General features: G+C 44.1%; 1 long non-coding RNA gene across 1 annotated transcript; it reads left to right on the top strand.

Annotated features, from left to right (window-relative positions):
* Positions 1-359: 359 nt before the first annotated feature.
* LOC134935659 (uncharacterized) lies at positions 360-2385 on the top strand. Its single transcript, XR_010180320.1, has 4 exons — positions 360-490; positions 575-947; positions 1259-1280; positions 2289-2385. It is a non-coding gene; the product is annotated as an uncharacterized LOC134935659 (long non-coding RNA).
* Positions 2386-8176: the final 5791 nt, after the last annotated feature.

Here is an 8176-nt window from a genome sequence, read left to right as displayed (position 1 = left end):
TTCGGTATCCTACAGCAATACCACCATTGACACAATTCCTTGCTGTGTTACATTTTTTGGCTACAGCCTCATATCAACATGTTGTGGGAGACCTGGTTGGCATGTCGCAGGGCCAGTTCAGTAAGGTCCTGCGGCGTGTCTGCCAGGCTTTCCTAAAGCGGGTGAAGCAATTCATTGATATGCCTTTGGATGTTGGTGCCCTAGATGTGGTGAAGCGGCAATTTGAGGAAGGTGGTAGTCGCTTCCCACATGTTATTGGGGTTGTGGATGGCACACATGTTGCTATTCAGCCACCAAGACATAATGAAGAAATTTATAGAAACAGGAAACTTTCATTCTCTGAATGTAATGGTTGTTTGTGGGCCATCCCTCCAGATCCTTTCCCTGAATGCCAAGTTTACTGGAAGTTCACATGATGCATATGTCATTAGACAATCAGGGATATGGCAGAGATTAAGAGCAAGTCAACGAGCAGACATGTGGTTATTGGGTGAGTTTGTAGATATTTTTTATCTTAAAAATAAATGAAATTTTTGATTATACTCTTTTTAATTTAAGGTTTTTCCTCAAACAGGAGACCGTGGATATCCTTGCACCCCCTGGCTCATGACTCCTTACCGTAATCCCAGGCCAGGACCACAGATGGCATTTAACTCCGCGCTTACTGCCACTAGGCAGCTGGTGGAGCGCACAATTGGTGTCCTTAAAGGGCGGTTTCGTGTGCTCCACCGCACTGGTGGCGACATCATGTATTCGCCGGAGATGGCAAGTAAAATAGTGGTCCTGTGCGCAATACTACATAATATCGCGGTAAGGAGTAGTGTAGAGCTTCCTCAGGCAGAGGAATTGCCTGATGAGGAGCCAGGGGTTGTTCGACACTTCGGTGGTGGGAGTGTTACACGGAGGGGGAGCCAAGTGAGGGCAAGGATTGTTGCCGAATATTTCAGGTATAGTGTTTTTATCTTATTTGTATGTTGAAAAAACAAAGCACAGTATGCTTATGTTTTGTTTGTAATGTTGACATTTTGTTTGAGATTGTAAGGTCATTGTGTAATGGTTTAGGAATTTTTGTTTATTTGTCATTTTTAAAAAAGTAAAAATCCGTTAACACGTTAAGCTTACAATTTGAGATTAGTACAAAATATAATGTGATGTGGCTAAATAGTGTCCTTATTTGTTTTATATCCTAAAACCTTGATTATTTAAACAAACACAAAAACAAATGAAATTGAATCTTGCCCACTTTGTGACTGTCCAGCTGAATGATCACACAAACTGTGGTGAGTACACAGATATGTTTAGAATTTTATTCAAAACTGTGTGTCTCTGTGTCTGTTTGTGTTATGGTTTTTATTTTTTATTTTATTTTTTATGCAAAAATTTACTTCTGCGGATGCGTTTTTCCGCTCGTGCGAAATAACACTGCTCTTCACAGCATTGCAAAGATCAATAAAGTTATTAGAAATGACAACAGATTTATGACCAATCACATGCTAACAGACGCTATAAATATATGCCCAAATAAGGAAAACGCCATTGCCAAGATGCGTGCTGCACCGTTCACCAGGCGTGAGCTCCGCGTCCTGGTTGCGGTGATGGACCGCCGCGTAGGCCGCGTTGGGCGCTTCATCCCAAATCGGGTGAAGCGCGAGGCCTACGCGGAGGTCCGCCGCCTGCTGCGGACTCGCGTCCGCAGCAGGCGGTCAATCATTCAACTTGAGAGGAGATGGAGTGATCTCCGCAGGAGGACTCCCGAGCTGTTGGCGGAGATCCGCCAGCAAATTCGTTCTATGCATACACGACGTAAGTTACATTACATAAGAATATTAGCAAACATTGTGCAAATTTACACTAAGTGGTAGGCTAATTGCAACGCTGAGTGTGTTTTTTTACAAAATAGGACAGTGTGTGTGGTTAGGCCAAACAGTACTGACTGTAGCAAACTGACACCAAACAAGTGCATGTTTTCAAGAATTAATAACCAGCCAGGAAACTGGTCCCAAATACTTGATCATTGCTGCCTATATAATAAGGTGCCTTGAATAGTGATCTGGTGATGTTGCCTAGACCAATCAATATGACTCAATGGACTAGATTACGGAATGAGCTTCAAAGTAAAAGTTATGACTCATTTTGTTTGCTGTGGCCAACATGAATAGGATTTATACATGTTTGATTTTCATTTCTAAAAAACACTGTATTTTACATGGAACAGAACATTGAATATTGAAATTGTTTACTATGTAATTTCACATGTAAACTAAATGTTGTCAAAAATATCATTATAGGACAACAACAACGGCAGACCTCTCCGCCCCCTTCCCCTTCCCAGTCCCCCTCCCCTTCTCACTCCCCCTCCCCTTCTCACTCCCCCTCCCCTTCCCAGTCCCCCTCAGCTTCCCTGGCCCACTCCACTTTCCATTCCCCTTCTCACCACACCTCTCCATCTCTTTCTGGGACCCCTTCTCCTCCTTCCCATACCCCTTCTCCTTCAACTTCTACATCCCCATCTGAACCCCCCTCACCCTCTGTTGCCTTAACTTTCTCTCCGCCCCCCTCGCCCTCTCAATCAGACCCCCCCTCTGAAATTTGCGCCCAAATCCAGCCTCCTTCCCCCATCCAGCCTCCTGCCCCAATCCCTCCTCCTTCCCCAATCCCTCCTCCTTCCCCAATCCCTCCTCCTTCCCCCATCCAGCCGCCTTCCCCCATCCAGCCAACATCCCCACCCAGTGAATGGGCAGAGGAAGCCCCTGAAGACCGTTCAGGGAGTCTTGATGTTGCCGTGGAAAGTAAGTTTATTTTTTGTTTTTTAAAAATGATTACCCACTTACACTTACAATGCCAAAACATGCAGTGTTGTACTGTTTGAATTCTTGGACCCTGGACAAATATTTGTTATTTTCATCATGGTGTACATGTTGCCTTTACATATTTGTGAGTGTCATTATATGTACAGTGTGTATGTGTGCAATGTTTTGTGTGTCCACTCTAGGTTGACACTCATTAGGTAGCCAGGGTTGCCAGGACAACAGGGTTTATATGTGTTAGTTTTTATGGTAAACAGTTAGACCTGAGTGGAGTTTAGTATGTTGTTGGCCTTTTACACTTGTGCCTGTGTAGTCTGAATATTTGCACTTACAAATCACATGCTTCACTTTGTTATGCAGCCTAATGACACACTGATTTGTTGTGTGAAAGTTACATTCACAAAATGACTAATTGTTCTAGTCAAACCTGTTTGCACTTATTTAGTAAGGGCAGCTTTCAGGGAGTGTGGGAATGCTATGATATGTTGGCCTTCGGAAGATGTTGATATGCAGTGTGAGGAGGCAGGACCAAACCCCTTTAAAATAAACAAAAAACAAAAAGATGGTAATGAATGCCAACATGGTGTAACAGTGACGAAGATGGAACATAACTTTAACATGGGATGTCGCCCATAACAACCAATACAATTAATCTTTACAATTGGGGAACCACTTCTACAAGATAATAATTTTATTTTGGCTTGTTTGCTATGGGCAACGCTACATCTTAAAATGAACTCACATAGTAGTAAATGTAGCCCATGGTCTTTAAAATTGGAATAAGTAACAAAAAAAGACTGAGCAGGCTTGCGTTTTTTTATGCTAATGATTGTACCATAAAACAGTCATGATGTATCAACTTTGCCATTAAGCAGGCCTGTCCAAACTGCGCAACTGCAACTGTGGAAAAACTACACATCCCAGCATGCCCTTACACAGGTTTGGCATTCCCTGGCCCCAAAACTGAGTCAACGCATGCTGGTATATGTAGTTTCACACAAGCAGGAGGAATGCAGTTTGGACCTGCATGCATTAAAGTGTGCTTTGTGCCTTGCTTGGATAATAAGCAATGTGAGTAAGTTAGTAATGTTTATGTTATCTCTTAATTTCAGATGTTGCCGTTGGAGATCCCACATCGTTACAGTATATTTTTACAAATATGAGGCACCATCTCCAGGCCTTGTTGGCACTTGTTGACGACATGGAAAAAATATGTTAATTGTTTGTTTGTTTTTTGTTTTTTAAAAAAAATAAATAACATTATTCAACTTTAGAAAAAAAATAAACTATTACATTTAAATACTTTTGCGACTCCTTATTATTTATTAATGCAATAAAGGAACACCAGATTGCATAACAAACATTTCTTACCTTAAACATTTCAAACAACTAACGTAAGTTATTTTAAAAGACCAACTAAAACATGTTATTGGCTAAATAAACATGCAAACACCTTCATTCACATACAAAAACTCAACTTTAATAAATTCAGAAAACACATTAGAACAAGCACATTGCAAACATCTATATTTATATTAAACATGTTAATAAAAGGAGGCTCTTTTATGGCTACAAAGTGTTCTTCAGGTATTTAAACAAATACTTAATTGATCATGAACATTTCAAATCATTCACTAATTGCATTTGTTATTGATGAGGGCTTGTGGACTTTTAATTGGAAGGTGTTAGTCCACGAAATAGTAAAAAAACAAATTCAGCTGCGTTTCTCTGCAAAAGTGAGCACTTTAACTGAAAAATGTGTAAATCTACTACAACTTAGTATTTTTACGAAGAAGTATGTGTTAATGCGATGGGTTCGCATTGCTGCGACGATTTCGCATTGCTGCGATGTCATTTGGCGTACGCCCACTTTGTGTAATAATGTGTGCGAATGAGCAAAAATACGTTGGGGGCGGATGTTCGCAAATTTACTACATTAACGCAACTTTACTAATAAGTTGTGCGAACGAAAAACTTAGCGAACAACTCGGAATGAGGGCCAATATACCTCATTTTGTTGCTGCTGTACTAACTAAAACTTATCAAGCTAAACACACACTCCTTGTTAGTTGTGACGTTGACAAGGCCTTAGTTTGACAGTGTCATGGTCACATTTATTACGTATCTTCCATTTGCAGCATTTCAGCCCATCTTTTACCACTATATTTAGATTACTATAGAATTTCTCACAATCAATTGACTGAACACTCCTCTGAGATTACACTGGGGCACTCGCTAAGGCTTCCTATTATCTCCCTTATTATTCAATTTAGCCATAGACCCTCTCATTTGTATCTTTTTACTATGCCCAGAGTGGCAGGGAGTTAACATTAGCGATTCTACACTAAAGTCTCAGCATATGCTCATGACTTATTATTATATTTCAACAACCCACATACAGCTATACCCAAAGTTCTCGCTATTGTACTAAATTTTCATTCGGTCTCAGGTTTTTTGATAAAAGTATAACAGTGGGTCGCTAACGTTTTTGCATCAAGGCACCCTAGAGTATCAGAATTTTTTCACGGCACCCCGTGAAATTTAGAAAGAAAATAAGATTTTACTTACCGGTAAATCTATTTCTCGTAGTCCGTAGTGGATGCTGGGGACTCCGTAAGGACCATGGGGATAGACAGGCTCCGCAGGAGACAGGGCACTTTAAGAAAGAATTTGGATACTGGTGTGCTCTGGCTCCTCCCTCTATGTCCCTCCTCCAGACCTCAGTTAGAGAAACTGTGCCCGGAAGAGCTGACAGTACAAGGAAAGGATTTTGGAATCCAGGGCAAGACTCATACCAGTCACACCAATCACACCGTATAACTTGTGATAAACTTACCCAGTCAACCATAACATAACCCTTATTTAAGCAATAACTATATACAAGCATTGCAGAAGAAGTCCGCACTTGGGACGGGCGCCCAGCATCCACTACGGACTACGAGAAATAGATTTACCGGTAAGTAAAATCTTATTTTCTCTAACGTCCTAGTGGATGCTGGGGACTCCGTAAGGACCATGGGGATTATACCAAAGCTCCCAAACGGGCGGGAGAGTGCGGATGACTCTGCAGCACCGAATGAGCAAACACAAGGTCCTCCTTAGCCAGGGTATCAAACTTGTAGAACTTTGCAAAAGTGTTTGAACCCGACCAAGTAGCTGCTCGGCAAAGCTGTAATGCTGAGACCCCTCGGGCAGCCGCCCAAGAAGAGCCCACCTTCCTTGTCGAATGGGCTTTTACTGATTTTGGCAGCGGTAATCCAGCCGCAGAATGAGCCTGCTGAATCGTGTTACAGATCCAGCGAGCAATAGTTTGCTTTGAAGCAGGAGCACCCAACTTGTTGGATGCATACAGGATAAACAGCGACTCAGTTTTCATGACTCTAGCCGTTCTGGCTACATAAACCTTCAAAGCCCTGACCACATCTAGTAACCCACATCTAGTAACTCTGAATCCTCCAACTCACGACTAGCCACAGGCACCACTATAGGTTGGTTCATATGAAAAGATGACACCACTTTTGGCAGAAATTCCGCCCTGTCCATATGGAAAACCAGATAGGGGCTTTTATGTGATAAAGCCGCTAATTCTGACACACGCCTAACTGAAGCCAAGGCTAACAGCATGACCACCTTCCACGTGAGAAATTTTAACTCCACGGTTTTAAGTGGCTCAAACCAGTGTGACTTCAGGAAACTCAACACCACGTTAAGATCCCAAGGTGCCACTGGGGGCACAAAAGGTGGCTGAATATGCAGCACTCCCTTTACAAACGTCTGAACTTCAGGAAGAGAAGCCAGTTCTTTTTGAGTCGGTAAGTGAAGGAAACGGCCCAGCTGGAATTCCTCCGTAGGGGCATTCCTGGCCTCACACCAAGCAACATATTTTCGCCATATACGGTGATAATGTTTAGCCGTCACGTCCTTCCTAGCCTTTATCAGCATAGGAATAACCTCATCCGGAATGCCTTTTTCTGCTAGGATCGGGCGTTCAACCGCCATGCCGTCAAACGCAGCCGCGGTAAGTCTTGGAACAGACAGGGCCCCTGTTGCAACAAGTCCTGTCTTAGAAGTAGAGGCCATGGGTCCTCTGTGAGCATTTCTTGCAGCTCTGGATACCAAGTCCTTCTTGGCCAATCCGGAACAATGAGTATTGTTCTCACTCCTCTTCTTCTTATGATTCTCAGCACCTTGGGTATGAGAGGAAGAGGTTGAAATACATAGACCGACTGGAACACCCACGGTGTCACTAGTGCATCTACAGCTATCGCCTGAGGGTCTCTTGACCTGGCGCAATACCTCTGTAGCTTTTTGTTGAGGCGGGATGCCATCATGTCTACCTGTGGCAGTTCCCACCGACTTGCAATCTGCGTGAAGACTTCTTGATGAAGTCCCCACTCTCCCGGGTGGAGGTCGTGTCTGCTGAGGAAGTCTGCTTCCCAGTTGTCCACTCCCGGAATGAACACTGCTGACAGTGCACTTACGTGATTCTACGCCCAGCGAAGAATTCTGGTGGCTTCCGCCATCGCCACCCTGCTCCTTGTGCCGCCTTGGCGGTTTACATGAGCCACTGCGGTGATGTAGTCTGACTGAATCAGCACCGGTCGGTCGCGAAGCAGGGTCTCCGCTTGTCGTAGGGCGTTGTATATTGCCCTTAGTTCCAGGATGTTGATGTGAAGACAAGTCTCCTGACTTGACCACAAACCCTGGAAATTTCTTCCCTGTGTGACTGCTCCCCACCCTCGGAGGCTTGCGTCCGTTGTCACCAGGACCCAGTCCTGAATGCCGAATCTGCGGCCCTCGAGAAGGTGAGCACTCTGCAGCCACCACAGGAGAGACACCCTGGCCCTGGGGGACAGGGTGATCAGCCGATGCATCAGTAGATGTGATCCGGACCACTTGTCCAACAGATCCCACTGAAAACTCCTCGCATGGAACCTGCCGAAGGGAATGGCCTCGTATGATGCCACCATCTTTCCCAGGACTCGCGTGCAGTGATGCACCGACACCTGTTTTGGTTTTAATAGGTCTCTGACCAGCGTCATGAGCTCCTGAGCCTTCTCCATCGGGAGATAAACCCTCTTCTGGTCTGTGTCCAGAATCATGCCCAGGAAGGGCAGACGAGTCGTAGGAACCAACTGCGACTTTGGAATATTCAGAATCCAGCCGTGCTGTTGTAACACTTCCCGAGAGCGTGCTACGCTGATCAGCAACTGCTCTCTGGACCTCGCCTTTATGAGATCGTCCAAGTATGGGATAATTGTGACTCCTTGCCGTCGCAGGAGCACCATCATTTCCGCCATTACCTTGGTAAATATTCTCGGTGCCGTGGAGACCAAACGGCAACATCTGGAATTGGTAATGACAATCCT

The sequence above is a fragment of the Pseudophryne corroboree genome, chromosome 6 (genome assembly GCF_028390025.1).
Source record: "Pseudophryne corroboree isolate aPseCor3 chromosome 6, aPseCor3.hap2, whole genome shotgun sequence".
NCBI classification, from domain to species: domain Eukaryota; kingdom Metazoa; phylum Chordata; class Amphibia; order Anura; family Myobatrachidae; genus Pseudophryne; species Pseudophryne corroboree.
The sequence above is the reverse complement of the archived record's forward strand: the minus strand, read 5'-3'. Positions and strand labels throughout refer to the sequence as shown.